Source organism: Adiantum capillus-veneris, chromosome 28 (assembly GCF_014529385.1).
Source record: "Adiantum capillus-veneris isolate H3 chromosome 28, ASM1452938v2, whole genome shotgun sequence".
Lineage (NCBI taxonomy): Eukaryota > Viridiplantae > Streptophyta > Polypodiopsida > Polypodiales > Pteridaceae > Adiantum > Adiantum capillus-veneris.
The window spans coordinates 10,773,345-10,786,172 of record NC_140958.1 but is presented as its reverse complement, the minus strand read 5'-3'; the positions used below and the strand labels follow the sequence as shown (position 1 = coordinate 10,786,172).

The 12,828-nt window shown below is 41.7% G+C and overlaps 1 pseudogene; it reads right to left on the bottom strand.

The window, feature by feature from the left end:
• Window positions 1-2,818: 2,818 nt before the first annotated feature.
• LOC147420049 (uncharacterized) lies at window positions 2,819-4,147 on the bottom strand (annotated as a pseudogene).
• Between the last annotated feature and the right edge of the window lie 8,681 nt (window positions 4,148-12,828).

Sequence of the window (12,828 nt, the reverse complement as noted above, 5' to 3'; positions counted from 1 at the left end):
TCTTCTTGCCTTCAAACAGAGTCACCCAGAGGTACAAATTCACCAAAGAACATTTGAAAAGATGAAACCTTATTTTGTACGCAAGCTTCGAGATCGCTACAGTTGTTGCATCACTCATAATCAAATGTCATTCTTGAGGGATGTTGTAAACCATATAAGGCAGATTTCTTATGGTGTGCATGGGAAAGAGTGTAGTTGTCAATGTGATAATTGTGGTGCATATTTGAAATGTAGTGCTCAGACAAATCAGTGCCCTAGCATTACAAAGCTTTGGGAGTCAGTTTTACGCTCGAAGGCTAGCGGGTCAATTTTTTTTGCACTGATGTGTTTGATTGGCAAATGCTCTTCATGTGGGCCTTCAAAGAAGCTACCAATTTGCTCGATTGAAGATTTAAATGGTGCACGCATGGTAACAGTTAAGATTTTTGAAGACCTTGAAGTTGGCGAAGCAGATTCAGGGAAAAAGAAGAAAAGAAAAGTTCTTTCTCACAAGGAGATGCGGTGCGGGCAGCTTTTCATACTGTTCAAGGATCATCTGAGTAAGTTTATAAAGCACAATTTTGTTTACAAATGGTAGGCCGAGCAGTTTAAAGATTGTCTACGTTTCTTCCCTGAACATGTGGTAGTGTCAGTGGTGGATTTCACTGAAAATTACACTTTCAAAGAACAGAACGAGATCCAATCGATGCATTGGTTTTCTAGCCAGGTGACAATCTTAGTTCACATTACATATGTGAGGATTGCAGGTAGTGTCCAAAAATACTATCATTTCTATATATATGATGATAAATGCCATGATACTCTTTTTGTCCAGCATTGCTTTATGCTCCATTATGGTTGGTTGAAAGAGCTAGGCATATCGCTTAAAGAACATTGGGTCTGGCCAGATGGAGCAGCCTCACAGTTCAAAGCAAAGAGGCCTTTTTATTTTGTTGCTCGATATGGAACTCTGACAAGTTTGAAAATGACACATCACTTTTCAGGTTCAGGTCATGGGAAGGGCGAACATGATGGTGCAGGTGTTGTTATTAAGAGGCATCTCACTCAGGAGCACCTAAAGCCAGACTGTGTGAAATTACAATGTGCAGCAGATGTGGTGCCATTTTTGAGAGAAACCATGTCCAATGGTGCTACAGCCAGTATTCTTCGTAGGTACAACAAGTTACTCGGCTGTTCTGGTAGGTCAAAGTAGGTGATGTGGATAGAAGCCAAGGTCGAGATTGTAAATCTGTGCCTAATTCACGTGGGTTACATTGTGTCGGCAGCTACTCCTTAACAAATAAAAAACTTGTTAGGTATCGGCAATTCTCATCCTTTTGTAGTACTTGTTTGCAAGGCAGCTGGAGGAGGTGTTCAAACAAATCACACGTTTCTGCATGGAATTATGTTAACCTTGAACCTACAGATGATGTCGAAGATGATGATGAGATTGAAGAGTTTGCATATGAAGGACACCATGATGCGTTGAGTGATGCACTTCATGTTGGTGACAATTTTGCTGTTATAGCTCCTCATGACAATAAGGAGCTTGTGGATTTCTATGTCTTGAAATGTACAGCAAAAAAGACTCAAACTAAAGCTTTGCCAAGAGATGCATGGGGGAATGTTTGCAATGCCAGCTCATTTGTTGTCAAAGGGGTTTGGTACAAACAAGCTAAAGAAAATCCCTATGAGTTCAAGCTATTAAATTCTGAGCTTGAAGCCACCTTGCAATCCACCTTGTACGAGCTATTAAGTTCCCAATGCAAAAAGTGGGACGTACAAGAAAATTCTTACTTTACTCAGAAACATATGAGGCTATTTACAATAGCACTCCTTTTGATGTATAGCATTCCTAGTTCTAATCTAAGCTGCTTTTGATGGCCCTTCACATCTTTTTTTTTTTCTTTAGGGAAATCTCCGTAATCTCTGTCCTGAGCATCACCCTGTTTTGCAATTGCTTGAATCATGGCTAAAATGGCTATGTGATATCCTGAGGCACATAGCATGAACACTTTATCGAAAGCCTTTCCCTAAAAAAGGAGATGAGGGCAACTCCAGATGAGACTCGCACATGCAGCCGACCATTCAAGGGTTTGATGCCCCTGACCGGACAGCCAACCAATGACGGATCTCGCACATGCATAGCAGGCGGTTGCTCAACGGTTGTGTTGACAGAGGATATGGTCAGCTTTTGCAGGCCCGTAGCAGCAAGTGTTAGCAGTCTTTTGCAGGCTCCTGCTTCTCTCCCGCCTTCGCCATTGGCGCCGTTACAGCTGAACGTCGTGAAGGGGGGGGGGGGGGGGTCATCATGTTGGGGGTGATAAGTAGCCGTTCAAAATAAGCGCAGGGGCGTGCAAACGTGGCAGCACTTTTCAAACATTCGAGGCTGCATGTGCGAGTCCTAAGAGACAATGGACAAGTGACTCTGGTAAATGCCGAATACATCTGATGCATGAATGATCATGACCACTAGAACCAAACCAAGTGCCCACTAGTACTCCTGCGTGTACATTAAGCCATAAGAAATAAATCATCTCCACAACAGACATAGAAAAATTAAACAAGTGTAGCTAAGTAGTTGTGCAAGGGTAGCTACTATGTAGACTGGTAGCTGCCCTTAACATTTCCTAGTATTGGAAGTTGTATTAAGTACTTGTAATTGTGCAACTGTGGAGGTGCAATGATGAACAATGTGAAAACGTAAACAAGTGTACAAGTTAACAAAAGTTGCTTTACTACATTGTGTCTTCATTACAAGTGAGCAAAATACTCCATAAGTCAGTAAATGGTTGATTGTTTACATTGCTTATCATGGTTAGACATCAAGATAATATATCTAGCCGTAATACTCTAGACGCCACTGCTTTGAGATCCTAATGCTCAAGTTATTGATCGGTCTCGGCAGTGCACAGTCCTCGGCATACTTGAGGCAATCTTCCGCACAAAGCCAAGCCGTGAGCCAAGATCTTACAGTTGTTGTAAGATATCCTTGCATCTCAGTGGGATTCTAATTTTCCATATTCTTCACAATGCAAAAAGTGCCTAGAGGATTCCACAGCTGCTTGTACCGTGTGTCATCCACTAGAATTGTGGACGTAGCAGTGTACTGACCTCTTTTCTCCTAGAAGTCACTTAGCTTCTTGTAAAATACAGGCTTTCCACCAGTTATCTTGATTCTAGCATCTCTTACACAATCCTGCTGTGCAAGAATTTCCTTGATTTGGGGAAATTGATCAAGAAAGTAGGCACTCAACAGGTTTTCTACTTTAGTCTTCATGCAGCAGGTCCACACAAATACATCAAAGTGCACAAGGCACCAGTCCAAGAATGCAGATGCATCCCTTTTATACCAAGCAGACACCCGTGCTATGTCTACAATTTCTAGATCATTCCAATAGGTAGGCTTCCGTGAACGGTACCTCTTGTCTAATGAAGTCAGCAGGACACCATTAATATCAAGGATTAGAGCTGGCTTACTCTCAAACAATATGTTCCCAGGATCCTTTCATGGACGAGACACCGTCCCATCATCGTTCCTAACATAATTTGCAACACCACCTGCACCTCCTCCATCCTCCCTTTGCTGATACACCGTCCCATCATCGTGCCTTACATATTCTGTACCACCTGCACCAACTGCACCAGGTGCACAACCTGCATCACCACCTGCATCCACAGACGCATCACCATCTTCCTGAGGTGGTTCAGACTTTTCATTGGTAATCTCCGTGTCCTCACCTGCACAACTTGCTTCACCACCTGCATCCACAAATGCATCACCATCTTCCCAAGGTGATTCAGACTTTTCAATGATAATTTCTGTGTCTTCACCTGCACTCCCTGCACCACCTGCATCCACAGATGCGTCACCATCTTCCCAAGGTGGTTCAGACTTATCAATTGTAATCTCCATGTCATCACCTGCACCACCTGCACCAACTGCACCAATTGCACCAATTGCACAACTTCCATCACCACCTGCATCCAAAGATGCATCACCATTTTCCCTTCTTGGTTCAGACTTTTTCATGATAATCTCCGTGTCCTCGCCTGTACTGAGGACAAAAAACTCCGTGTTTTTGTCCTCTTGGTCATCAATGTTGCTAGCACATGGGACTTGGCCCTCAACTCTAAATGAACCATCTACATCAGGAGGGTCTTTCATAGTAGACTGTGCTATCATACTTATTATATGATCAAGATTGTCAATGTTGCTAGTGGCAGCATCTGAACATAAAAACAATAATGAGATAAACAACAATGATGGACAGGACAAAAAAAAATTGATTTTGGATTTCTTAATTCATAGGAAATGGAGAATTGTTACAAAGCCAAAAACGGCGACAGGATTTAGGAAAAGAGCCAAAAATGGGGATAGGCTACAAAGCAAAAATATCGAGACTATGTTTGGAGTCTTTTTTTGACTCTGGTTGTTGTAGCACCTTTTCTTCTAGATTCCATGTTACTATTTTCTCTAGTCTCTATGACTAATTGGTCCTTTGATGTCTTTGTTTGCCCTTCTGCATCGTCTGTAGGCTTTTTGGCAGCTCCATCTGCAAGAGAGAAGAAACAATCAACAAGAATGAACCTTAAACAATATTATCTACCTTTAGGGAAAAAAAACCCAGAAATAACACCTGTCATCTTTCTCTTTCTTTCCCTTTGCATCATTTGTATGTTCTGCAGGATGGAGGGACTGGTGTCTCTGGCTGATACTTCATCGTCCTTCATTGATGAAGGAGCATTTTCTGCTTGATTTCCATTCTCAGGACTATACTTCTCTAACACACCTTCCTTCTCAACTGTAGTCTCTGGCTCAGCCTCTAGCTCAGCCTCTGCAGTCATGAAAAGTATTAAGGAATTAAGAACTTGCTATTTCAAGTTACATGTAGCTACAATATGATAGTGGAAGCTACCAGGCATGATAGTGGAAGCTACCAGGCAAGCACTAATAACTACCAGCAATATCCTGGTAGCTACCAATGCCAACCTGGTAGCTGGCTAACTGAGAGCTACCAAGATGACATAGGGGACACCAATGCTATCCTAGTAGTAGTAAGCAATCTAATAGTGGTGGTTAACAGAATAAAAGATTGGAAACAACCTTTATCTAAAACATCTTCCTTCTCAGCATGTACCAACACCTTTAATTTTGTTCTTCACAATAAGAAATTAAGAACAAGTTTTCAAGTTACATGCAGGGTTAGCATGACAATAGAAGATACCAGGCAAGCACTAATAAGCTACCGGTACTACCAAATTCTATTCTAGTAGCTACCTTGCCCCCTGCCATCATGGTAGCTACAAATGCTATCATGGTAGCTACCAATGTTATCCTGGTAGCTACCTTGTCACTTGCAGTACTCCCTTGGTAGAATGGAAGCTCATGGCAGAATGGCAGCTACCAATGCAATCCTGGTAGCCACCTTGTCACTTGCAGGACTTCCTTGGCAGAATGGCAGCTCATGGAAGAATGGCAGCCTACCAATGAAATCCTGGTAGCCACCTTGTCAATTGCAGGACTTCCTTGGCAGTATGGCAGCTCATGGCAGAATGGTAGCTACCGCTATTGTACTGGTAGCTACCAGGGTTGACAGTGAGAACTTCCTTGTCACCAGTAGGAGTTCCATGGTTAAACAGTAGAGCTAATGGAAGAATGGTAGCTACCTTGCCACCAACAAGACTTCCATGGGAGAATAGTAGCTCATGGAAGAATGGTAGCCACAACCATAGTGGTAGCTAGTATATCAGGATTAGCATGACAGCTGCCACTATGAGAGTGGTAGCTACCAGTATTGTACTAGTAGCTACCAATCTTGTATTAGTAGCTACAATTAGCAGGGTTCCCTTGATAACAGAAACACAAAAAAACAGATAAATTTAAGCTCAATGCTACAAAATGCAGCAGGGTGTATACCAGGGTCCTTGCTTAAGGGCACTGATGAGGGTTTGGTGTCTGATTGCACTCCTTGGAAATTGGCATTCGTACTGCTGAGGATCACCAAAGACCGCAGGGTATGAAAAATCGGTTGCATGCATCCCATCTCCATGCATGTTTCTTTGCTTGCAACAAGATGGCCAAAACAGTACATGTGAAAGGCATGATTGCAGGGCAGAAAAAACATGCCAAGTGCATCATCGTTGTACATTGTCAACCCACAAGCATTGCGAACTTTGTCCAAAGGCAAGGTGCCCATATCCATAGGTGGAACTTTCAGCGGAGGTGCAGACAACAAAACTGTACTTCTTTTGACCTGCTTGGTCTTCACAAAATCCATCCGCGCCTGTTCACACTCCTCCACTTCCTGTGTAAAATCTCTCTCCTTTAGAGCACTATCCATAGCATCAAGTGATGCCTTCTCCTTAACTACTACTTGCAATGTTTGGAGTGTTAGCAACTACCTACCGATAGTATTTTTAAGCTGCTCCACCTTCATTGCATCCACAACATTGACGCTACCTTCTGCCTTTAGTAATGCAGTCTCTACATCTTTCAACTGGCCTCTGAGCTTTTCCACTAGGAGGTTGGCACCTTCATTTCGTTGCACATCAGCCTGAAGCAATTCTAGCTTCTTAAAAGCTTCATTGTACTTTGACAATGCAAAAGAATGCTTGCTTACAACCATGTTGTAAACAGTATCTAACTATGTAAGAGACGATGGACCAAATAAATTCTTTTCCTGCACATCATCCACTGTATCGATCAAAGTTTCCTGGGGTGCCTCCAAATGATCTAGAGTCCTCGTCGTTCGCCACAAACTGTTAGGGGCAGAGGAGGAATGGAAAGTTGCCCATCACTACTTCTTTGCATGTAATTTTCCTAGATCCATATTTGTGACAATACATTTTGAAAACAAAGCCCAGTCAACCTGTCCCTTCAACTGCTCATATAGAAAGCCTCTAGCAAATCCTTTAGTCACCTCCATACCATAATTGCCAGGAGGTTCTTGATACACGGATGTGAACACTACATAAAACCTGTTCCAGAGCTCTCGCTTCACATCTCTACATTTTACTTTGCTGCCACTCTTCGGCACCTCCTTAAAGCATTTCAACCAATGTTTGTTGGTGAAATCTGCCTCAGTCAGCAGTCGAGCATCCACTCTAGAGTTGGGGAGGTCGTATACTTCATGGGCTTGACGCTTTGTCATGCAAAAAATTGTTTTCCTTTCAAATGGCACATATGGAGTGCACCAACGGCCTTTGCCCTGTAAAATACAAGGAAAAACATAAGACCATAGTTGTTTCCATACGGAAAACGCATAAGGGTATGGAAGTATGATTGGAGTATGGTTCAACACTTAAGCTTGAAACATACACAGCCATAAATTTACTGAAAACTTAGATAACTTATGCATGGTGAGCATTTATAATATCACAATTTTACAGAAGTTTTCACATTAAACATCAATTATTGCATTGAGCAGGAGCAGAAGCAGGCTGGGCATGTGCATGAATAGGTGGTACAACTACATGTGTCCCAGACAGATAGCTACCATGTAACTACCACCTTGGTATTTCTTTGCTAAATGAACTTTTTGATTGGTAGCTGGCTAACATAATGCTACCAACTTGTTATGTTTTTTGCAGAATGCTGAAAGCTACAATCTTGATGATCTCTTATGCACTTTCCCTATATTAAATGAGTGTTGCAGGTGGTAGCTACCACACTAATAGAGTATCACTGATTCATGCTTCTTCATAGCACTATGATTTTCAATCCATACGAGTACGGTCCCAACTATGCACAAGACATGAATGCATGTGCAGCCAGCCAACTGAAGTTCAATAAAAAATGCAACATGCACAAATATATCTGCTTGAATGCATGCATGCCTCTACACAAGTTTTCAATGCAAGCTTGAATGCATGCATGCATGCCTCTACACGGGTTTTCAATGCAAGCTTGAATTCCTGCACATAAGATTATGGAGCTTGAATGCATCTACAAACATCTAGCCTCTAGCTTAGGTTTTCTTCAAAGCAAGCTTAAAAGAGCTTACATGGACCTTGGAAACAAGTTACAACAATAAATTGTGCAGAGACAGCCAGCAACACTAAGATGTAGTAGTACCTCATTGTTGGGGGTTACAACATCTGCCATTTTTGAATGTTTCTTTGCTATAGGAGTGCAGGGCTTTGGTGAAGGAGTCAAGACCTTCTTCTTCCTCTTTCCAACAGGGGAGTCCGAGGGTGGATCAGGTGAGGGAGATGAATGACGGGCCCTCTTCCGCCTCCCAGTAATTGTGGCTAATTTTGCTTCAGCTGCTGCAGGAGCTGCTTGGCCACCTGAGTTGCCCCCCCTCTGCAACCGTCGACAAGCAGGAGGCGTCATGTTTGTGGAGTAAGGTGGCCCCCCCGCACTACTTTCACACATACTGAAAAGATAATTTTTAAAGTTTTGAAATCCAGCTCACTACTCAAAGCCTTTTGATGAACAATTTTCAAATAAAACCTTATAAAAGATTCTCAATGTTTACTCACCTAGCTACCAACCAACCCACCCCCTTGCTACCACCCCCAAAAATGGGTAGCTAGTGTACCACCTATTCATGCATCCACCCACTTAGGTGTAAGATTTAGTGACTACCTTGTATTTTAGGTTTAAACTTTATTGGAAAGCTCGAAAACTCATAAATTATAGGATGACCTTCTAGCTTATTAAATGGAAATCTATGCACCATAAGAAAAGAGTAGTTGTCTAAGCTTGATAGAAGTAGTTCAATTTTTGGTATTGAAGAGTATTTCTAAAAGTTGTCAATTTCAAGTTTTTTTGCAAATACGGGATGGAGGAGATAGGGGATAACTTCGCGGAATTGACCTCCATGTTGTTTTGAACCGAAAACTCTACAAGCTTCCATGGAGATGTCCCATGGATGGCAAAGGATTGCAGAAACCTGGGAATTGTACAAAATGGGGATTGAACTTTAAAAGTTGGCATTTCCGAAGAGACATTAACCATCAAATAGCTATGGCAAAAACTCACTTGTATTTTCTAAATAAACTTGGCTGGTAGATAATTAATGAAAGTAGGAATTAAGGTTGATAAATGAATGAACCTAGAAATAACCAACTAGGAGTTAAAAAGGAATCTTGAGAGGCGATAAGGATAGCCCATTGCAAAACATAGATTTAACTAGGAGTTTTGAAGATTGTCTGGAAATGATCGGAAACCAAGATGGATCTTCTTGGGGTCAATTTGATTGAAAGGATGGCCCATTGAGAGGATTCTCTTGGGGAACTTGACGAAGATTGGCCCTTTTCGGCTAGGGCAACATAACCGGCAAGTTTTTATACCTAGGTCATTCATGCCCGAGGGATAACGAATGAATGGGTTTGTTTTATTTTTTCCCGGTCGGGTGAAGTACCCGCGGTATCTTATTGGAAATCGGCCATAATCTGGTATGGCCTGATGCCAATAGTTGGAAGAGAAGGTCATACTCAGGGAGGATGATGTGAATTTAATTAAGGAAATTTGTTCGACTTGGTTGCTTAAAAAGGAACTGGAAAGGCTAGGAATATAGGGGCTATCCTGTGCATCTATGACCAGATGGTGCTATACCTCTCGAAATAAAATGTTTAGGAAGGAATGATTAAATTACTTGATGAGCCTTTCCAAAACACTTAATTCTGGAAAATATTGTGAAGGTGATACCATTTTGATCGCTTGTAACCGATTATCTTGGCCTGAATGGGGAGGCAAGATAAATTGGTTGAAACTAATGTGTTGCTGATTAGTTAGGAAACTAGTTACAAGCTAATTATAGCAGATAAAGGAAAGGAAATGAATTAAAAGTTTCTAAATAAAGATCTGGTGAGAACAACTAGATGAATTTCCCTAAACGAGGGTATGCAACAGATTGCATGCTGCTTGTTGTTTGATGATGTCTGATAGACTGCTGTCTTCCTGATTTTGTAGTAGTTAAGTACTACGTCGGGAGGGGATTTTCATGAAATGGTTCGGTGGGTGGGCGGATCCAGAGGGTCAGATGGCCGGATGTTGATTTAAAATTTTCCTGTTAAACGCTAGGACGATGTGGGATAAAAATGGGTAATCGGGGACAAGTGAGACTAGGTAGGATTGCAAGATCCCTCTTCTTAGGGGAAAGTGACAAATGTCGTGCCTGCTTGTCAGGAAAAAGGGGTTATTGCCATGAACCAAGGGAGAACAAGAAAGCAAGAGTAGACCCTCAAGTTAAAGATCAAGAGAATCAAGACTAAGGACCACGATTTTGGGTGCGAAAAGCTATCAAGGATAGATTGATTATGAGAAGCATGATAGAATCATTGAATGAAGGGATGTACCCCTTTGGGTTGGCATTTGAGATAGAGACCGGAGTCCTATCTGACTGTCGGTCCCAAGTGGGAGGGATACTTGCAAATAGATCTACGTCGTTTCCTGGAACGATCTAGAGGACTAAGGGAGCTGAGTAGGGTCGAGTCTGGGTATGGCCCTCACAAGAAAGAGAGGCTAAAGATGTGCAAGAAGATCATCCAAGCCGCTCAAGTGCTTGTGGAACCATCAGTTCCTATTGCTCCAAAAACTGAGGTATTAATCCGAGAAAAGATTCAAGAGTTAGAGGGGCGAGTAATTGAAAAGGAAGACCGACCAGATTCTATAGACTAAACACCATTGGATACGAGCGTGGCAGCCAATACGACAAATGGAATGTATTCTCAAGCACCACTGCCAATTCCAAAAGTAGAAGAACAATGGCCTCGGGAGCTATGGGAACAAATCAGGAATAGAAAAGATGAAAGTGCTACACTTCTGTCAGCTCCCATCCTAGAGATCCACTTGGAGCATGAGCTCGACCCAAATGACATCAGATCACTGTATGGTGATGTAGGTACAACAATATCAGAAGACAATACACTGCAGTCATTGAAGACTTTACCTTCATTTATTGGTAACCATGAAACTCAATCGGAGGTGAAGAAAGTACCATCTCAATGGAAAGCCAATCCTAAGATGATGGATGCTAAAACTCTTCACGAGCTGATGTCATCCCGTATCCGTTGTACACTAAATCTGTCAGAGTTATTGCACATCAAACCGCATCTTTGGGATGAGGTTGGGAAAATTTTGGAAAAAATAGGATTGGTAATTCCGCTACCCAATGCTTCTCCAAACACACTGTAGACACAACCCTCAAAACAAACTAAACATGACCCAGTCCCAGTGAACAAGGTAGGGTATTATTGTGAAGGTGAAGAAGGAAATACTACCCTACCGGTGGAGTACAAAGAGGTTAAGTCGATAGAAATACTGGATAGTGGGGTTGGAATTGCCGTAGTTACCAAAGTATTGTGGGAAAAATGGGAAAAACCTTCTCTCCAAAAGACTAGAATGAAACTTCAATTGGCATATGGATATCTAAAAAGACCCATTGGCATCTTGGAACAGATTGTGGTAACCTCTTGCAGAATTGTATATGAACACACTTTTGCTATTATGAATTTTGATGAGAGCAACAATTTCAATATCATATTGGCAGACCATTCATGCGTCAGCTCAAAATGGTGCAAGATTGGGGTTACGACTATATTTATCTAAGGAACAAGGATGTAGCTACAAAAATTAGTGTCATAGATCATAGCTATAGAGATGTAGAACGAACCCCATGACAAGACTTGAACTCCACAACTGACCAAGAAGAGGGAATACCGGATTGGCTACAGAACAAAGCTCACTAGTGGACAAGAGAAGCTTCCGAAGGTGGAAGTTTAAAAAACAAAAATTGCATTCTTGATAGGACTACACAAGAAGATGCATATATACCAGAGCCTTTTCTAGAAGAGATGTTCGAACCTTTTGGATGGCAACAAATATTAGCCACTATTGATGTTTGTGTAAACGAGGTGACTCTCACCAAATTTTGCGACGAGGAAGGATATGATATCATTCCATTCCAGATGTTGGGTGTCAGCCTAAATCCGAAGTTAGAGTGGGAAGTCCCGAATAAGGAGGGGATTGCCGAGTGTTGACGCATAGTGGATGAAATTTTAGTAAGAGAACTTGACCAAATGGACAAAGATGATTTCTAGGACTCGACTAATAAGCTGCTAGAGGACAATGCAGACGACGAGCTGTCTAGTAGCTCAAGTCAGAACATCAAACGGAAGGATCGACGGGTGATCTACTATGATTTCGCAAACCAAAATCCTCAAAGACAACGCAAATATCGAGATAAACATAGAAACAATTGAAACACGCACAATAAAGACTTAGTACCTCTGTTAACCGACAAAATGCAGTACTTAAGGTTAGTAGAAACAACAGACTGCCTCAAAGACGGGATATCAAAGAGATACATGAAACCTGACTCAACCAAAAAAAAAAAAAAAAAGATAACACACAAAAACCAAAAAAAGAGAGCAATTTTGAGAAATCAACGAAGTTATCCAAAATGGAGTGCAAAATCAAATACAATGAACTGAAATGAGCTTTGAAGAAAGTTTGGACAACAGAAATGGAAACTGACGAGGAATCGAACAATGATAAATTCGAAGTACCTTTCCACTATAAGAAGTATACCATTCAAGATAGAAAAATTGTGGTGCAGAAACCCAAAACGAGATTCCAAAGAACCGGGAACTTCATATGATGGGCTTAAAAAAGCCAAATGCATCAACTTAGTAGAACCAGGCGAGGAGCCTAAACCGGCATACATCACCACGGATCTTACTGAGACGAAAAAGAGTGACTTCCCTAGGGGATTCACCATGGAAAACTTATTGCACCACATAAGTGCAGGGGAGGGGGTTTTTTTACAAGTTAGATAAGCGTATAAGTTAGGGGCAGGCCCCCAATAATTTATCTCCCAAGATTAAAAATAAGGAAGG